The 18,457-nt window shown below is 39.8% G+C and overlaps 1 pseudogene; it reads right to left on the reverse strand.

The window, feature by feature from the left end:
• Nucleotides 1-14,503: 14,503 nt before the first annotated feature.
• On the reverse strand, nucleotides 14,504-16,052 carry LOC101285644 (60S ribosome subunit biogenesis protein NIP7 homolog; annotated as a pseudogene).
• Between the last annotated feature and the right edge of the window lie 2,405 nt (nucleotides 16,053-18,457).

Below are 18,457 nucleotides of genomic sequence, written 5' to 3' on the forward strand. Positions count from 1 at the left end.
CGTACTACTAGGTAGCCCAACAGTAGGTGAAAGAGTCATCTCTAATAAAAGTATTTCAGCTAATAATTGAAAACCAAATGATAGAATTAGAGCATCACCCTTTTAGTGACCCCCAATGAATGATCTGAGGCAATGAGTGTCAATGTCTGCTAACATCAGAAAAACACTCAGACATATGGGTCCATGGAATTAATCTGAGTCTGACCAAGCTCCTGGATCCAGCTGCTAATGTTCAGGAAATATGGAGGATAAAACAGCGTGTTGAACTTCACCATGAGGATGTGATCGACAAAGTCCAGACTGCGAAACACTTTAGTGAAATGGTCGAGGTTCTTCCACAAACTGTAAGGCAGAGACTAGAATGGAGGATAAGCCCATAGATCAAAAGAGACATACAAGATATCGAGTTTTTAATAGGCAAAATCAACTGTAGTATCAAATGATGCATACTTAAGTGATAAAATCACAAAGAAGAAAGTGATTACCTTTGGAAAGAGGGGCAGGTCTGTGGGACAGGTCACCTGGAGGGGCTTCTGGAATGACTGGCAAAACTCTATATTTTGGCCTGAGTGGTAGTTAAGTGTTCAGCTTATAAAAATTCAGAGCTATATAATTCCTTTGTGTGGTTTTTCTGGATCTGCTTTTATTTTGTAATAAAAAAGAAAAAGTATATAAGCCTTCTGATGGGAAGAAAAAAAAAAACTAATACAGCTTTATTTGACACCTCCTCACTCACTTGGAAAATGGCACAGAGGCTCACAGGAATATCTTCCCTGCGTGATTTACGAGGATTACCATCTCTAAAATGAAGGACTCTTTGCCGTAAGTAGGACTTGAGTTTTAAATTCCTTACATATTTCCAAAGTACACAGCTGAGACTGGCCCTGTGGTTAGTTATCACATTCTGAGTCTGATATCAGCTTTACTAACAATTAAAAATCATACAAATATTTTACAGAAATTCTGTGTGAAACCTGCACCTAGGTTCTGGCTATCAGCTGTGAATATTCTGGCTTCCCAGCTTCTATTCCTGAATTCTTACAATCCTCTCCACATTACAACCAATATGGTCATTTTTTAAAACTAAATGAGAATGGTATGAGCACTTAAGGAAGAGGTCTGCTAGTGTCTTGTAAAGCAAAACACACGTGGTCTGAGACACATCAATTCCATTTCCAGGGATTTGCACAAGAGAAATGAAAGTACAGTCAGCCCTCCATACCCATGGCTGTGGGACCTGCAGGTGCAGAGGACTGACTGTTCTACACCATTGTACATAAGGGTCTTGAGAATTTGCGGATTTTGGAATCCACAGGGGTCCTAGATCCAATCTCCTGGGATATGAAGGGACAGCTGTATATGATTATAAAAACATTTGTACATGAATTCTCTTCACAACTTTATTCATAATTGTTAAACACTGCAGACAGTCCAAATGTCCATCATAAACGGTGCTATGTTTATATAATAGAATATGACTCCAAAATAAAAAGGAATAAGTTACTGATACATGTAATCACATGGGTGAATTTTATAGAGTGTCTTGAATGAAAAGACACTTCACACAAAAGAGCACATACTGCACGAATATATTTATGGGAACTTCTACAACAGGCTACTTTAATCTATGGTGGGAAAAAATGCATATAATAGTTTTCTCTGGAACAGTGGGTATGAATATTAATTGGAAAAGAGCACAAGGTTTCTGGTGTGATGGTAAAGGTTTATATTTCAATAGGGATTTGAGTTGCACAGGCAGAAGTATTTGTCGAAGTCAGCAATTTATGCATTTCGTTTTATGTAAAATTTTCATTAAAATAAAAAGAACTAAAAACTCTGTCATCTGGGTAGATTTCCTTTGTCTTCTATTGCTAACTGATTTAATTGTGCCTAATGTTCTTTTGCAGTAAAAAGGCTGAGAAGTTCTTCAACATTGTGTTCAATACTGCATGTAATCCTACCTTTTTGCAAGATTTGGCATTTCACTTTGCAATTGACTTTCCTTTTATCCTGGCATCCAAAAATCAGTCAGGGGCTGATAGAGAAGGCACTCTGTAGGCTTCATAATGTCTAGTGGTGTTAAAGGGAAGGGATGCGTAAGTGGAGATTAATTTTGTAAGCAGAAGTTCATTAGTAAATGTTTTCGTGTTATGAGGACTTTTGCTTCTCTACGCACATAACTGTACTTTGGGGACTCCTTTAATGGAAACTTGGAGAGCAAGTAAGGACTCCCTACATGCTTATCTCAAGCTCCTTCAGTGAGTGTTATTAAGACTAATTGATCCACTTGGCAGAATGTTGAACTGTGACTCTACTTGAGTAACAAAAGTGTTAACCTCCTTTAATACACGTGTCTTTTATTATCAAATAATTGCAACTCTTTACTCAAAGTCTACTGATTTACATGTTAATCTCATGTAAAAAACACCTTTACAGAAACTTCTAGAAAAATGTTTGACCAAATATCTGGGTATAGTGCCTTAGCCAAGTTGACACATAAAATTAACCATCATCACTAGCACATGAAATTTAGTAAAATTTAGTACTGTTTGGAGGATCAAAGGAACTTAACTTGATAGGTAAACTTCTGTAGAAATCCACCTCCTATAATTGTGTGATCTTGGACACCAGGTTACTGATTTCTTTTTTTTTTTTTTAATGTGGACCATTTTTAGTCTTTATTGAATTTGTTACAATATTGCTTCTGTTTTATGTTTTGGTTTTTTGGCCACAAGGCATGTGGGATCTTAGCTCCCCGACCAGGGATCGAACCCGCACCCCCTGCATTGGAAGGCGAAGTCTCAACCACTGGACTGCCAGGGAAGTCCCAGGTTACTGATTTCTTAACCTCCAAAAATAGGAATAAAATTTGCTCAGCTTAGTGGGATTATTGTGAGCATTAAATGAGTTAATTAATAATGTCTAACATATCATAGGTGCTGAATAAATATTATCATTAATTTACTTAAAATATATTAAGCTTTCTTTATATTTTATAATTGAGATATTAAACAATAGTTGTCTAAATGGGAAGGAAATTGGAAAAAGAAGGTATATATGTATACATATGGCTTGCTGTACAGCAGAAACTGACACAGCAGTGTAAAGTAACTATACTCCAATAACTATACTCCGTGCCCCGGTCTGGGAAGATCCTACGTGCTGCGGAGCAGCTGGGCCCGTGAGCCATGGCCGCTGAGCCTGCGCGTCCGGAGCCTGTGTTCCGCAATGGGAGCGGTCACAACAGTGAGAGGCCCGCGTACCGCAAAAAAAAAAAAAAAGATAAATTCTGTTGAAAAATGACGTGGTTTACACTGGTGATCTATGTGGTTAAGTAATAATCTTTACCACTTAGGAACTTCAAATAGGTGAAATTGGGGTTATTTAACTAAGCAAAGAGACTGGTTTTCTTCCTGATAGACCAGGCACTCAACAAATACTTCTCATTCCTTTCTCCTATATCAAAGTATTAAGGAATAAACTTCCTGACATCAATTGAACAGAAAATAAATCTAGCTATGCTTTTTACTGCTTCACAGATTTAGAAATTAAGATTTTAAGGAGAACATATTACTCTTTTGGTTTCAAGTAAGAGAAGCCCAATTCAAATTGCCTTAGACAAACAAAAGAATTTACTAGACCACACAACAGTGAAGTTCAGGGATGCAATATGGTTTCACGCACAAATTGATCCAGGGCTTAAGGACGTCCTCAGGAAACTCTTCATGTCTGGGCCACATTAATAGTCAGACTTTTCCTAAACTGTAATCAAGCCCATCTTTGGGCTGTATTTGCCCACAGCAATGTCAGGTTTACCTCCTACCAGTCTAACAGTCCCAGCAGAGACTAAGACTCCTTCTTGATGGCTCCACAGATGCCCCAGGGACTCATATTAGCCAGTCGTGAGTCCATGACCAACCCTGGAGCCAGAGAGTAGAGTTGGTCCCACACTTGGTGATGGCTGAAGATGAACTAAGAGTGACAATGGGATGTCTCCCAAAAGGAAGAAATGGTATATTGAGGAGGGAAAAGTAACAAATCTCCACTGTAATATGGGAATTCAATTTGATACTTTAAAAAATAAACCATTTTCTAATGCACCAGAAAGACCCAGTGAAGACAGAACCTTCCAGGGACTCAGATATCTTGACTTCTTGTTCAGACTGTGGCTTCTGATTAATTATGTGACCTTTCCAAGCAACTTATCCTCTCTGGATATCTATTGCATATATGTGAAATGAGAGAATGTGATCACCCAGGTCTTTGGCTTCTAAATATCACTCTATGTTAAATGGAACCAAGGCACTTGGAATTAGTGCCTAATTCCAGGACTTGAATAGGGAGAGAACAAGATGAACCTAGAACATGTCCAAAAAATGATAGTGACATGTCAAACAAACTCAGTAACCGATTTGAAAGAGCTCTTACTTGCCGAATCTGGAGCAATTTGAGTATCAAAATAAGTAATAATAGTAAAAAGTTATAACCCATTTGATAAAATAAGGATCCAAGGGACCATGACTATAAATAAATATATGAATAAATAAATGGGCGAAAAGAAAGTTCTTCCTTAGCATAGAATGCCATCTAATAAGTGTAGAATGAACGATGAAATTAGAAAAATCACAAGTTGTCAATCATCATGGTAATAATAAATTTACACAAATATTATCAATAGATGCTAAAATTGATGGGTGAAGGTGGGATAAGAAACAAGGTTTTACCTGATCTCAAGGTGTCTCCCCACAAGTATTTATTAATTAAAATGAAAAAGCAACATTACAATAGAAAACCCAGGCAGACACATCTTGATAAAGTGATCTATGTTAGCTCCATCAGTAAAGGGACAATTAGCCATGGTGTGTCACCTGATAGGATACAATGAGAATTACTTGCAACAGAATTACTGTTTTGGGGACTTCCCTGGTGGTCCAGTGGTAAAGAATCTGCTTTACAATGCAGGGGACACGGGTTTGATCCCTGGTCAGGGAACTAAGATCCCACATGCCGCAGGGCAACTAAGCCCACGCGCCACAACTACTGAGCTTGTGCGCCTCAACTAGAAAGCCTGCAAGCCACAAACTACAGAGTCCAAGCGCTCTGGAGCCTGCGTGCCACAACTAGAGAAGAGAAAACCCACACACCACAGCTAGAGAGAAGCCTACACGCTGAAATGAAGATCCCGTGTGCTGCAACTAAGACCCGACACAGACAAAAATAAATAATAAATCTTAAAAAGAAAAAAAGAATTACTGTTTTGCCTTGTTTACGTACACAATGTTTCTATACACGAGTAGTATCAATTACAAATTTGTCCAAGTTATCATTGAGCATTTTAGAGGTAAAAAGATAAATTAATGAGTAACATTTTCATATGAATTTTTCTTATTTTAAAATTAATATGTGGTTATTACAGAAAATTAAGAAAATACAGATAAGCATAAAGGAGAAAATAAGGATCACCAAATCTGTCTCTACCCCCATTCCCATACCCCAGAACCTTAAATTGGAAGTTGCAACTAGAAGACCCAAGGTATCAAATATATCAGATATAAAATTGAGTTATGAGACAGACCACCAAGATGCAAATTTCAAAGGAAATATTCAAGAATTACATATACAACACTTGGCCTCTTTCCTGGATCAGAAAGAGTAGAAGTTGAGAGAAATGTGTGAGGAAGCTTCCTTTGGGGAGAGCTTCTCAGGCAAGAGGCCATAGTGAGTCCAGGAGCCAAGGTCCAGAGCCCTGGACCTGCATCAGTCACTATATCTTCAGGCACATTGAAAGTCCACAAGTAATTATGATCCATAATTAGTTCCCAACACCAAATCCCTGGATTTAGTACCTTCTTCAGTTGAACAGCATGTCTGGGCCAGACTACAAAATGGTAACAACCTCACAGCGACAGCTAATCAGACACTCACTATTTCATGAGTTCAGCTTCTGTAATGTTTAATCCCCATGGAGGTAAATCATGTATTGTCTGGTATGGGATTTTGCTTTTGTTTGTTGTGTCTTATTTAGTTTGGTTTTGGTTTCTGTAGTGTGTGATGTGGGGAAAAGAGAAACATGTTAAGCCAAACTTCTTTCCCTGACTAAGCAGGACTGACAGACCTCTGACAAAACTCTGAGCTGGGGTCCACACTGGTGTGCTGGCCTGCAGCAGGGAAACGTGTGTGATACTTTGTGCTTCACATAACTCAAGTGTCACTCTGACTATCTTTGTCTGCTCATGCACTATTTTTTCCATCCTGTAAAAAGGGGAATTGAAATAGTCTCCCGCAAGAACCAAAGAAAGAAGCAAGAGTCTTTATTGAAATCTTTTCCGGGAAGGTTCAGCTTCCAGTTCACTCCGCAGTGTAAATTCCTGGCATATATTTGCAGTACATTTAACTACTCAACACCTAAACCAGGGTTCATTACCTGGCTTGCTTTTCTTTAACTATTGATTACTTTTTCTTTCTAGTTTGAAACTATAGTTCAAAGTTCTCTTCAAAGAGAATATCAGTCAGCACACCACCTCAGAATTATCAGAGCTAGACTATTAGGTAGGTATGGCCAAAGACCTTTCAGAGATTAGATGCCCATCAACATTATTGGGTTGCTAAGTCACCCCACTGACCCTGAGGAATCTTGCCTTATTACCATTTCCCTACAAAGTATGCCCTTGCTTCAAATCAAAAATCTTGCCACATCAATAAGACTATGACCTCCAAGTCCAAGGACTATGGTCCTTATGATGAAACTTTCATCTCACAGCAGCCTATTGAGGCCTTGTCCTGCAACACTCAGCTTATTTTGAACTCCCCAATAAAGAGGCTTTTCACATCAGCCACTTTCTGCCTCTCTTTGAACCCAACAAAAGAAGCCCTTGGCCTGCCCCTTTATATACTGGACATGGTGCCACAGTTTCCATTCTACATACGTTTCTTCCCCTAACCCCCCAATTTTTAGGCCTCCCGTTATATCTATGCCCAAAATACAATAAAAAATAGAAACTTATTGCCCCTTAAATAAATGAAAACAAAATGATCCAGAGCTGAGCATCGTTTTCAAGATTGATTAATCGTTGGGGGTACTGCACCAACACGTGTATTTTATTAAGAACACCCCCATCTCATATATGCGTACACACACACACACACACATGCACACGCACACATCTTGAAGATGGAAGTAATTTTGATAAGGGCAGGGTTTTGGCACTTGAAGTTAAGGGAAAGGGAACTAACATTTGAAAAATACCTACAGTGTGCCAACTTTACAAATGGCATGCTACTCTTGAATCCTCATTCCAGCACTAGGAGACAGCACAGCATTATCAAGGCCAGGACAGTGGAACAAGAACAGGCTGTCAAGTCCTGTAAGTCTGCTTTGAATCTTTACACCCTTTCCAGCAGTTTGTAACCCAGTCACGACTACAGTACTTTGCCCTTAGCTACCTGTCAATTCATTTCCCTGGAGTCTCTCAAACCACTTCTACATTACCTATATTTTAAATCTATCACTGGATATGGATACGGATAAACATTGTCCATTGAACAAAATATCACTCTAATAAAAAGAATGAATCTGTATTCCACAGCTGGGTAGGGCAGGGAGAGAAAACCTCTAAGTCACTACTGGGCATTACAGATCATCCGTGAATAAAAGAGCATTTACTGAAAGCGTTAGGATAAAAAAACTTTTCTGTCCTTTCAAAAATTAGTTCGTTCTTCTCATTAGATGTTTCCTTTTTTTTTCCTTCAACCATTTCAGTTTTGAGAAATGTAAAAGATGTTTAGTTAAAATGCCTGGACCATTTTCAGAACTTGTGCAAGTCTCAAAATATTTAGTTTATTCGGTGTGTGGAGCTTCCACTATTGCTTAATTGCCAGACCCTTTTCAAATTCCTCAGAGATCTGCAAATCTGAAACCAATCAGAGATGGTTAATTTATTTTGTTCAGTCCCAAGTGCCCCCCCCCAAAATTTTTTTCCTTCTTGGAACATTCAAGCTCTCCTGTAATCTAGACCAGGTCGACACAATAATCAACACCCAACACACACATGCTTGACGGTCATCCATGGCCTGCCCACCTGCTTTACCAGATGGGCCTTCTGCTTCCTCCTCTAGTTCCCAGAAATCTGTGCATTAACTGTGACATCTGTCTCCTCAAAATACAAAAAGCACCACTTGTAAAAGATAATAGAAGCCTGACTTAACTTAGTGGGAAATTAACGTAAAAGATTTATCAATTTTAGAGCTAGATCCCAATTTGGGAACAGCTGTGGCAATTAAAACACAAAGATTGGCACAAATGCCGCTTGTCCTCACTGTTCTCAATACTCCTACCTCTCCCTCTCCCTCTCCACCACTCCTCTCTTCCCTCCCTTGTACCCACAGACCCTGCACTTCATGCCCATGCAGAGGAAGCAACCAAATCTGAAGTATCAGATCGACTCGTAGAGCACTGAGGCTCATGGATGTAAAATGCTCAAGGTCAAATATGTAGGTAGTTACAGAATCAAGATTTAAACCCTGATCAGTCTACCTTCAAATCTTATGCTCTTTCCATACCACATTGATAAGAAGTGGGCCGAGAAGGAAGGAAGGGACAGGAAGTCTGCTCTGTGTCTGGACACACTTAGGACCGTATCATCCCAAGTTAGTGCTGGTTACTTACAAGACTCCAGCAAATTACCTATGCTCTTTTTATATTCTACCTGTATTAGATTTGGACCCTGGGGTGTTAAAAACTTCACCCATCCACCAGTCAACAATTATGATAAATAAAAATAATGGCTCACACTGGAGGTGATAATTTAGTCTGGGTCTTAAGAATGAGTCAACATTTATCAGGCAGTTGCGGAAAGGACATTTCAGACATAGCACCTTCAGTTGGTAAAGCACTTTCTGAATATTATTGCATTTAATACCGCGAAGAGGAAAAGGAAAAAATCCCATTCTGAGATAGGTGGGACTGTTATTCTTATCTCCATTTTAAAGATTAGGAAACTGAGGATCAGGTAGGCTGAATTGTCACATTTCACATTCTCACAACACACTCAGGCAGTAGTGTACGTGGAAGACATCGGAGAGAAAAACTCTTTTTTGTAGTGTTAAAAATGATTGAAGAAAATTTAGGTGATACAAACAAACTTTAACATTTCATGAAGCAGGCAGTCTCCATTCCCAAGGGTCCAGAGAACTGCAAAATGGAGCAGAAGGCAAGAAAGTTTTATAGGATAAAGAAGAAGGAACAAGGCAGAGAAAAATAGAAAATGAATAAGAAATGAGGAAATAAGTGTAGAGCCCAGAGTTGGCTTGGCGTTTGGGGATTGGCTGGCTGGATATACCGTGTTTCCGGTCAAACAGAGGGTTTACAGGGACATGAAAGTTTTCTAGGTTTCAATGTGCTGACTTGGCACCCCAGGCAGGAGCAGTTCCATCTTGAGCCTAAAAATTTATTTCGACAATGAGGTCCTATGGGTGGACGTCTTAACTTGGTTAACTTATACGTACTGGTGTCCTTATAAGAAGAGAGAGAGACACCAGGGTTGCAAAGCACAGAGAAAAGGCCATATAAAGACTCAGCAAGAATGCAGCCATCTACAAGCCAGGAAGAGAGGTCTCACCAGAAACCAACCCTGACAGCATCTTGATCTTGGACTCCCAGCCTCTATAAATGTGAGCAAATAAATTTCTGTTGTTTAAGCCACCCAGTCTACAGTATTTAGTTGCGGCAGCCCTAGAAGACTAAAACCCTGTCTAACAGTAACCAAAGCTAGCCTAGGATATGGAGCATCAGATCAATTACAGATACGTGATCCAAGGAGAAACCAGAGAAACTTCCCAATGGAAAGTAAATGTTTCCATAAACTATGGAAACAAATAACATTTGGGCAAAAGTCTTCTCTTGTAGTCAGCTTGTATATTTATGTTTGAGGAGGAAAGAGAAAATTCTTAACACTTCCTTGGGGAGGATGTTTTTAGAAAATTTGAAATATTTCCCAGCATAAAATTGCATAACATGCCAACTCAAAAACATCTCCAGGGACTTCCCTGGCGGCACAGTGGTTAAGAATCTGCCTGCCAATGCAGGGGACACGGGTTCAAGCCCTGGTCCGGGAAGATCCCACATGCCGCAGAGCAACTAAGCCCGTGTGCCACAACTACCGAGCCTACACTCTAGAGCCCGCAAACTACTGAGCCCATGCACCTAGAGCCCATGCTCTGCAACAAAGAGAAGCCACTGCAATGAGAAGCCCACACATCATAACGAAGAGTAGCCCCTGCTCGCCGCAACTAGAGAAAGCCCGCACGTAGCAACAAAGATCCAACACAGACAAAAAAAAAAAAAAAAAAAAATCTCTAGTACAATAAAAAACAAAAGTGATATTCAACCAAATGCATCGTGCAGATGAGATTCAGGCACAGAAACGGAGAAGTTGGTTTAGAGTTAAAGCTAAACTGCTATTATCTCCCAAGAGGCAGATTATATCTCCCATGTTTTTCAACTTTTGGAAAGTAGTGTACCAAGTTTCTAGGATCCTCTTCTTCTCAGGAGTGAGACCAGCCTGGGAAGTGTTCTAACTCTATTCTGACTCCTGACTGGCAAGAACCAAGAGGGAGGGCCCAAAACCATATAGGATATCACCTTTGGTACAACCATCAGTGGCAACGTCCTAAGCAGCAGAGCCAACAACTGTTCCTTATTACACCTTCATCATCATATGTGCCAACACTTGCACCAGGCACCCAAAGAACTTTGGTCAAGCAACACCAATCATCTATCTGACTTTTCCTCCCTTCCAGTAGGCTAATCTTTGCTGCTTCTCCTCCTTATTCACTGATTCCACAATCTTTGTTGACTGTTTTTCTCCTTTCTCAAATATTTGTTTAACTTCTGTTCATTTGCCTCTCTTACAGCCTCCAAAAAATTGGGTCTCCAGCCCATCTTCTCTCCCTCTTCAGATTCAGATCGAAGTCTCCAGCTGCCTCCCGAACATCTTCACTTGAATAGCCAAGTATCCAAAACAAAACCTGGTGTTCCCTTACATACCAAATCTGCTCCTCTTCCCTCTTTTTCCGTCTTAGACTCATGATCTTACCATCCATCAAGTGTTCTAATGAGTTGCCAGGTGGTCTTGATTCCACCTTAAAGCCCGATTGCAGAATTAACCTCTGTCCCCTCTTTTGATCTCTTCGCTCAGGCGCTCACACGTTCTCATCTAGGCTAATACAGTAATCTCCTAACTGGTCTTCCTGCTACTTGTCTTTTTTCCACTCTTGCAACCATCCTGCTGGGCTTATCGTCTTAAAGAACAACAAATATAATTTTGTCATGATCCTGCTTCTAAATATTTGCTGACTCTCCCTTTCCTACAGGATTAAATCAAAATTTAACCAGAAGGGCCATTCAAGACCTTTCCCAATATGACCCCAACCTACTTCTCTAGCTTCAATCTCTGATATGCCTCACTACACCCTCAAATGAATTTCTCTTTAACTCCCAAATTGACCATGCCCTTCCTGTTTTTTATGTGTTATGTATGCCCTCTGCATGAAATGTCTGGCCTTCCCCTACTCTACCTCTACCCCAACCTGGAAAACTTCTATTTTTTTCATTAGAAAATAATAATAATAATAGATCAAATCGCACCTGGTTAGAAAGGTTTCCTTGAGTTTCTCCGGGTCTAACCCACCCCACATTTGACTAGCCCAGACTCCTAATTCCAAGAGTCTAGGAGGCATCCTACTAGAAGTAAGCTCCTTGCAACAGACAGGAACTCTAACTGGCTGGCCACTGTATCCCCAGCATCTAACATTTTGCCCAGCATAGAATACTGTTCAACTTATGTATTTTAATGAATGAATCTCTTACCTTCAGCCTTTAGAGCACAGAGACCATAAAAACAGGGCTGAGACAAAGTACTGCAGGGAGGAGGAATATTAGGACAAAAGACAAATATCCAAGTCAGTCATAAAAGCAAAAATTCTAGGCAGAGGGAAAAACCAGGTTTGAAGTCTATCAAAGTGACATCCTAGTAGGCCAGATAGGAGAGAAGGTTCAAAGACTCAGGTGTGGACAGAGATGGAGCGGTTATAGGTGCTAATCCACTGTGAACACCCAGGCAGGTAAATCTTCTCCCTCTGAGATCACATGGTTCATTTACAAGTAATGTCTTATGTTGCAATTTATCTGTTCATGTGCCTGAAACACCCATCAGACTGTGTGTTCTTTGAAGGCAGCCACCCTACCTTATTTTTTTTTTTTTTGTGGTATGCGGGCCTCTCACTGTTGTGGCCTCTCCCGTTGCGGAGCACAGGCTCCAGACGCACAGGCTCAGCGGCCATGGCTCACGGGCCCAGCCGCTCCGCGGCACATGGGATCTTCCCGGACCGGGGCACGAACCCATGTCCCTTGCATCGGCAGGCAGACTCTCAACCACTGCGCCACCAGGGAAGCCCCACCCTACCTTAATCATTGTTATATCTGGGCACCTAGTACCATGGCCACCACTTAGTCATGGTTTTACTATAAATTTTTGCTGCACTATAAAACCTTAGGTATAATAAATGACTGTGCAGGGCCTGAGTTTCACTGTTGGAACCACTAATGAAGGCAAACTTGGAGACGGAAAATCCAATAGTATTATTGTGTTGGGTGAGATCATGAAGTCACACATGACACCTGAGAAGCTTGCTTTTCTCAGCTCTATTTTTAGGGCCATGACCCTAAACTTTGTGACCCAGGCCTATTTCTACCTCACTCTCAGGAAAGTTTGCACCTTTAGAAGAGCTGATTAACAGCTTAAGCTAAATAAAGTATCTAATAAAGAATTCTTGCCATGATTTAGTCAAGGTCTTCTCCGACAGGCTGACCTTGACACTTATAATCTCTATTGCAGTCTATTGGTCTTGCCTGGTTAGACTCAGAATACAGTCAGGCCTATTTTTAAAACAGCAACTTTTAAAGGAGCAAAACAAATGATCAGCCTATTAGCTTTTCCATATTCTACTTTGATATAATGCGAATATGAGCTTCTTAGATAAATATTTCACAGGAAAACTCTTTGGGAGTGGCCACAAATTCTGTACCCATCATCCCATCAAGAGGTAAGCACATGTGCCCATCCCCTGGATCTCACTGGGCTTGTGACTCTGTCCACCAATAGGGTACAGAAGAGGCAATACCATATGATTTCTTTCTCTTTTTTTTTTGGTAATTGAAAAATGCTTTATTTTTAGAGATGTTTATCTTTGGAATTTAAAATAAGCAGTACATTCACTAAAGAAATTGTTTTACAATACAGGTAGTTTAAAAACTTTTTGTCTGTGATATGTTTTTTATTAAAAAATATTTTAATAATTCTAAAAAATAATTTTGGAAGGTATGGGGAAAAGATGGAAGAGCTGAATTATTTCAGGATCTCTGATTAGTGCTTTTTGTCCAGCCCAGTCAGATAAGTAAAGATTTATAAGAATATGAAAAAAATATATATATATAATATATAAAACTGAATCACTTTGCTCTACACCTGAAACTTACACAGTATTGTAAATCAACTGCACTTCAATTTAAATTCTTTTAATTAAAAAAACAAAAGATTTGTAAGAGAAATTATGTTTTAGGAAATCAAGGTGATAAAAATAACATTCAGCCTGGGATTATACCATTCAAGAAAAAGAAAGATTGAGAAAACCGCTTGTAAAAGTCAAGATGATCTAATCAAATTCTGTTCATATGATCCTACTCTTAGTTGCAGAAATACTTAGTATAAGCATTATAAAAATAATTCTTACCACTTATTCAACACTTATCATTTGCCAGGCACAGTGCTAGGTGCTTTAAAGTCATGATTTCTAATTCTAAAAACTTTTTTTAGGAAGATGGTTAAGTTGTTTTTTTAAACAGAAGAAGGAAATGAAAATTATTAAAGTTTAATGACTCACCTAAGGCCATACAGCTGGTAGATGTGAGAACTGGTGTTTGAATCCAAGTTTTTCTTCCACACCCACAGCACCTACCATATAGAAAATCAGCAGAATAAACTTATCTTACTATTTTATCCAAATTTCATTTGTAAAATCCCAGACATGGCCTACTACTCTGATATGGCAATATCTATCTTTCATAGTATTAATAAATAATTAAGAAAATCCACCATGTTCTTATCATGTGTTTGGAAAACAGTGTGATCACAGATAACAATAATAAGATATTCTTTTTCTCCATTCCAACAATTTAGACTGTTACTCAAAACAAGAAGCCCTCTGATTCAAACAGAAAACACAGTATTCTATTTAGCCACAATCACAACGATCTGAAACTCCATTATTGAGCCATTTCTGCATTATAAGAATGTAGCCTACATTTCTCCATGATAGAATATTAAACTAAGAAGTCCCTGAAGAGGTCACAGTTGACAAAATTCAACATGACGGTGGAGCCTAAACAGACAAAGGAACCAAAGCTAGGCCCTTCCACACAGCCCTAAGTCCTCGTGATGACTTTGTTTTAAATCAATGTCTCTTCGTGCCACACATATTCCCCAGTGCTTGCTTGATGAAATACCGCAATCGCCACGGGGTCTACTTTCCTGAAGTCTTGTGTAGACTTTGCTGCCACCCCAAAGCCCAAAGGGATGTCTGTCATGGAGTACACCATGTCTCCCTGGTACTGAGAAGTATTTTCAATGATTCGACCTAGTCCAGATTTCAGCACATGGTTAGCATACAAGAAGGGCTGCTCTGCTCCAGGCTTTATCCACACTTTATACTTGGCATAGGGTTTTAGGTAATCCAGAGCTGTGATGTACAACCAAAACTTGTGGGTCTGAGTGAATTTTCCGAAGCACGTTCCCAAAGATACCTGCTTGTCACCGATGATATTGGCAGTCAACTTCAAGATCTTCTCACTCACGTAATACAGCCAGTCGTTGTGCAGCCTGAAACAGCAGGTGTCATCGGGCTTGTCGACCAGCAGCTGAAGATTTTGCTATCATCTCAAACATTACACGGGTCTCCTCTTCAGTCACAGGCCGCATTTCCCAGCTCGGTTGGAACACGGGGTCCTCGTGCCTCAGTCACCGGAAACAGAAGGTCAGCCCCCAGCCGCTTCTTGGCAGCTTCAAACCCCGCCTCTCTAGCCGTTTTCCAGTCGTTCCCCACACTAACACTCTGTAGCCTGGAGGACCATCGGGGAAAGAAAGCCGGCCTAGCGAGAACCATAGAGACCGGAAGTGCACCCAGGATGCTTCCCATCCGAGATTCGGAACTGGTTCCCTGGGTGAGGAGGAGGGGAAGAGATGCTATTGCTGAGAAGATGGCGGCGAGGGCTACAGTCGCGTCTCAGCTACGGCCTCAGCCACAGTGACGGCCACCACCGCTGCTCTTGGGGAGGTAGAGGATGAAGGGCACCTGGCGTCGCTGTTCCGAGACCGCTTCCCAGAGGCCCAGTGGCGGGAGCAGCCTGACGTGGGCCGCTACCTCAGGGAGTTGAGCTGCTTGGGGCTGCAACGCGAGCCGGAGCACCTGGCCAAGGAGCGAGCGCAGCTTGCCATGTGATTTCTAAGTTGAGGTCATAAAGAGCCGTGGAGCTTCTGCTCTGCTCATCCTTGAAACCACCTGAGCCACCACAGAAGTCTGACTACCCTGAGACCACCGTGCCGTAGCGGCACACACAGACACAACACCAACAATCTCAACTGAGCCGGTTCTTCAGCCATCTCCACCTAGGAGAGATGTGTGCAGAAGCTGTCCTAGAATTACATCTCCAGCCCCAGTCAGTAAAGTCATCCGCAGCCATCTGAGTCATACTAGCTGAGCTCCCAGAGCCATCTGTGTTGCGCTCTTTGATGTTTCTTAACACACCTCATTTCATAACCCAAGATGTTACAGCAACCGCTTGGTATCCAGAAGGAAACACAGAGTCCAAGGCCAGATCCGTGGAGAGAATGGAGCAGCTGAATTCAAGACCCATGGAATTTAATATGTACCAGTCAGTATGTGAATGAACGAGCATGTAGAAATGTGCGAAAGGATATACACCAGGTTGGTGGCAGGGAGAGGAGGTGAGAAAAAATATTAATCATTCATTTTTTTCTTTGTTTATCTTTATTCTATTTCACTCTCACTAAACTCATATTATTTTTGCAATTTTTGAAGAGAAGTTAAAGGGAAAATGTTATTTTTTTAAAGCCTTAGAACATGCCAACTTTCTTTTTCCTTCCTCCATACCCCCAGCCTCCCACGGTGATGTCTGTTGATCTACTCCTAGAATTCTCTATGCTATATAGCACATGAGTTAAATTAGAAATGTTAATAAAGGAGGTGTGAGGTCATTGGTAGAGAAAAGGAGCCATTTTGTGTGACCGAGTATGATATATACACAAGTTCAGTCACTGAGAGCACCTCTAAAACGTAAAGTTTTGGTGCATGGTAGTAAGTGGAAATTCAGAAGGCCTCTGAGTACTTATTTTAATTATCCACCTTTCTTGGCAGTTGTGTGGAAAATTGTGACATTTACAGTTTGTTAACTCGTCGACAAATACCCAGTTAACAGCAGTCTTATTAAGAGTGTTAGAAATTGAAAGAAACCAAGCTCAATATTATAACCCGAGTATAATTCCCCTTGGGGGTGGGGGGACTAAAAAGAGAAATATTCTGTGGTAGTACTGGGCTCAATACACAATATTCCTAACATGTAATAGAATGAGTTCATTTAAGGTCAATTATCTGTAAACTCAAATTCATATTTCTGGCAGATGTCCTCCAAGGTTTAACTGGTTTATGTCCAACAATTCTAAACAGCATGTCAATCATTTTTATTAGTATGGGGTACATTTCACAAGTCATTTTCCCCAGAAGAATGACTAGAAAGCTGTCAAACTTAGACATTTCACAAATGGATTTCTGAAATTTTTCTATGGGTAATTCTGCTTTGAAAATTTTCCAGGCTAAAATTGTCCAAGCCATGGTCTAGAGCATAGAACTTTGGAACTTTGTTTATTGATTTGCCCTTATCCTGGAGCAGACTCAGAATTGTTTTCTGAGAAAAATCTTCATACTGTCTACAGTCATCCCAGACCTCCTCTATTCAGAGGTAGACCAGTTCCAACTCAAGACAAAGTCTAAGTTAGGCATCTTAATTTTCATCAGGTGACATTCACTTGTATGTTTTTGCTCAGTTGATTTTTAAAATATATACTTTTTGAAGTATATGAGTTTTAAAAATACATGTATTTCAATTAGTAAAACCAAATAATTATTCCAAAACATTTGTCAAATAATCAGTTGTCCATCACTGGCCAACTTTTATCAAAAGTCAAAGTGCAAGATAAGTGAAGTAAGTCAGAAAGAGAAAGACAAATACCATGTGATATCACTTATATGTGAATCTAAAATATGACACAAATGAACCTATTTACAAAGCAGAAACAGACTCACAGACAAAGAGAACAGACTTCTGGTTGCCAAGGGGGAGGGCGGTGGGGAGGGATAGACTGGGGGTTTGGGGTTAGTAGATGCAAATTATTACATATAGAATGGATGGACAAGAGGGTCCTACTGTATAGCACAGGAAACTGTATTCAACATCATGGGATAAACCGTAATGGAAAAGAATATAAATATATATACACACACACACACACACACACACACACACACACACACATATGAATAACTGAGTCTCTTTGCTCTACACCAGAAATTAACACAACATTGTAAATCAACTATACTTCAATTTTTGAAAAAGTCAAAGTGCAAGAAATAATATTCATGAAGGACTAATTAAAGGGCATAAAGTTCACCCAGCCTAATAAATAGTTTTGATATTTACGCCTGGACCAATCTAGACATTAAGAAAGCTTATTTCATAGTTCTGGTTTTTTGTACTACCTACTTACAGAGAATTGCATTTACTGCATTGTGCTTTGGCCTTAGGCTCTCAATTTACATTGAAGGATACTATAGGCAACAGCTATACAAAACTAGTTGTTTTGATCTTAAGAATATTGTTGATAATATTTCCACTCTATGACTCTATGTCCTATTCTTAAGGATGCCATGTCCTACTCTTAAGCATCCAAAATACTAAATTTGAGGAGAAAATTTTCTCAAATTTCATAACCAGAAAAATGTTAGCTTATTTAGTTTTAGCTACATTTATTAATATTTTTGTTACTATTACTATGCTACTATTATTATTACTGATATTGTTAAGACAGTATTTCTTTTTATGTGATAATATTGTCCTTTTAGCTTTGGCTTATCAGAAGTTTAGAACTAAGTATAAATATGTAGTTGTCTTTGAAGAGTTGTGTGGGACCTTGTGGCATATATTTATGTGTATTAACTTTTTTCTTTAGTTGTATCTCAACATTCTAAATTTCTTTCCCCTGTAAATAAGTGTCTTTAATTTTCATGTTATGATATGTGTGCAATCCAGTAAGATATCTCAAATCTTTTT

Source organism: Orcinus orca, chromosome 4 (genome assembly GCF_937001465.1).
Source record: "Orcinus orca chromosome 4, mOrcOrc1.1, whole genome shotgun sequence".
Classification (NCBI taxonomy): domain Eukaryota; kingdom Metazoa; phylum Chordata; class Mammalia; order Artiodactyla; family Delphinidae; genus Orcinus; species Orcinus orca.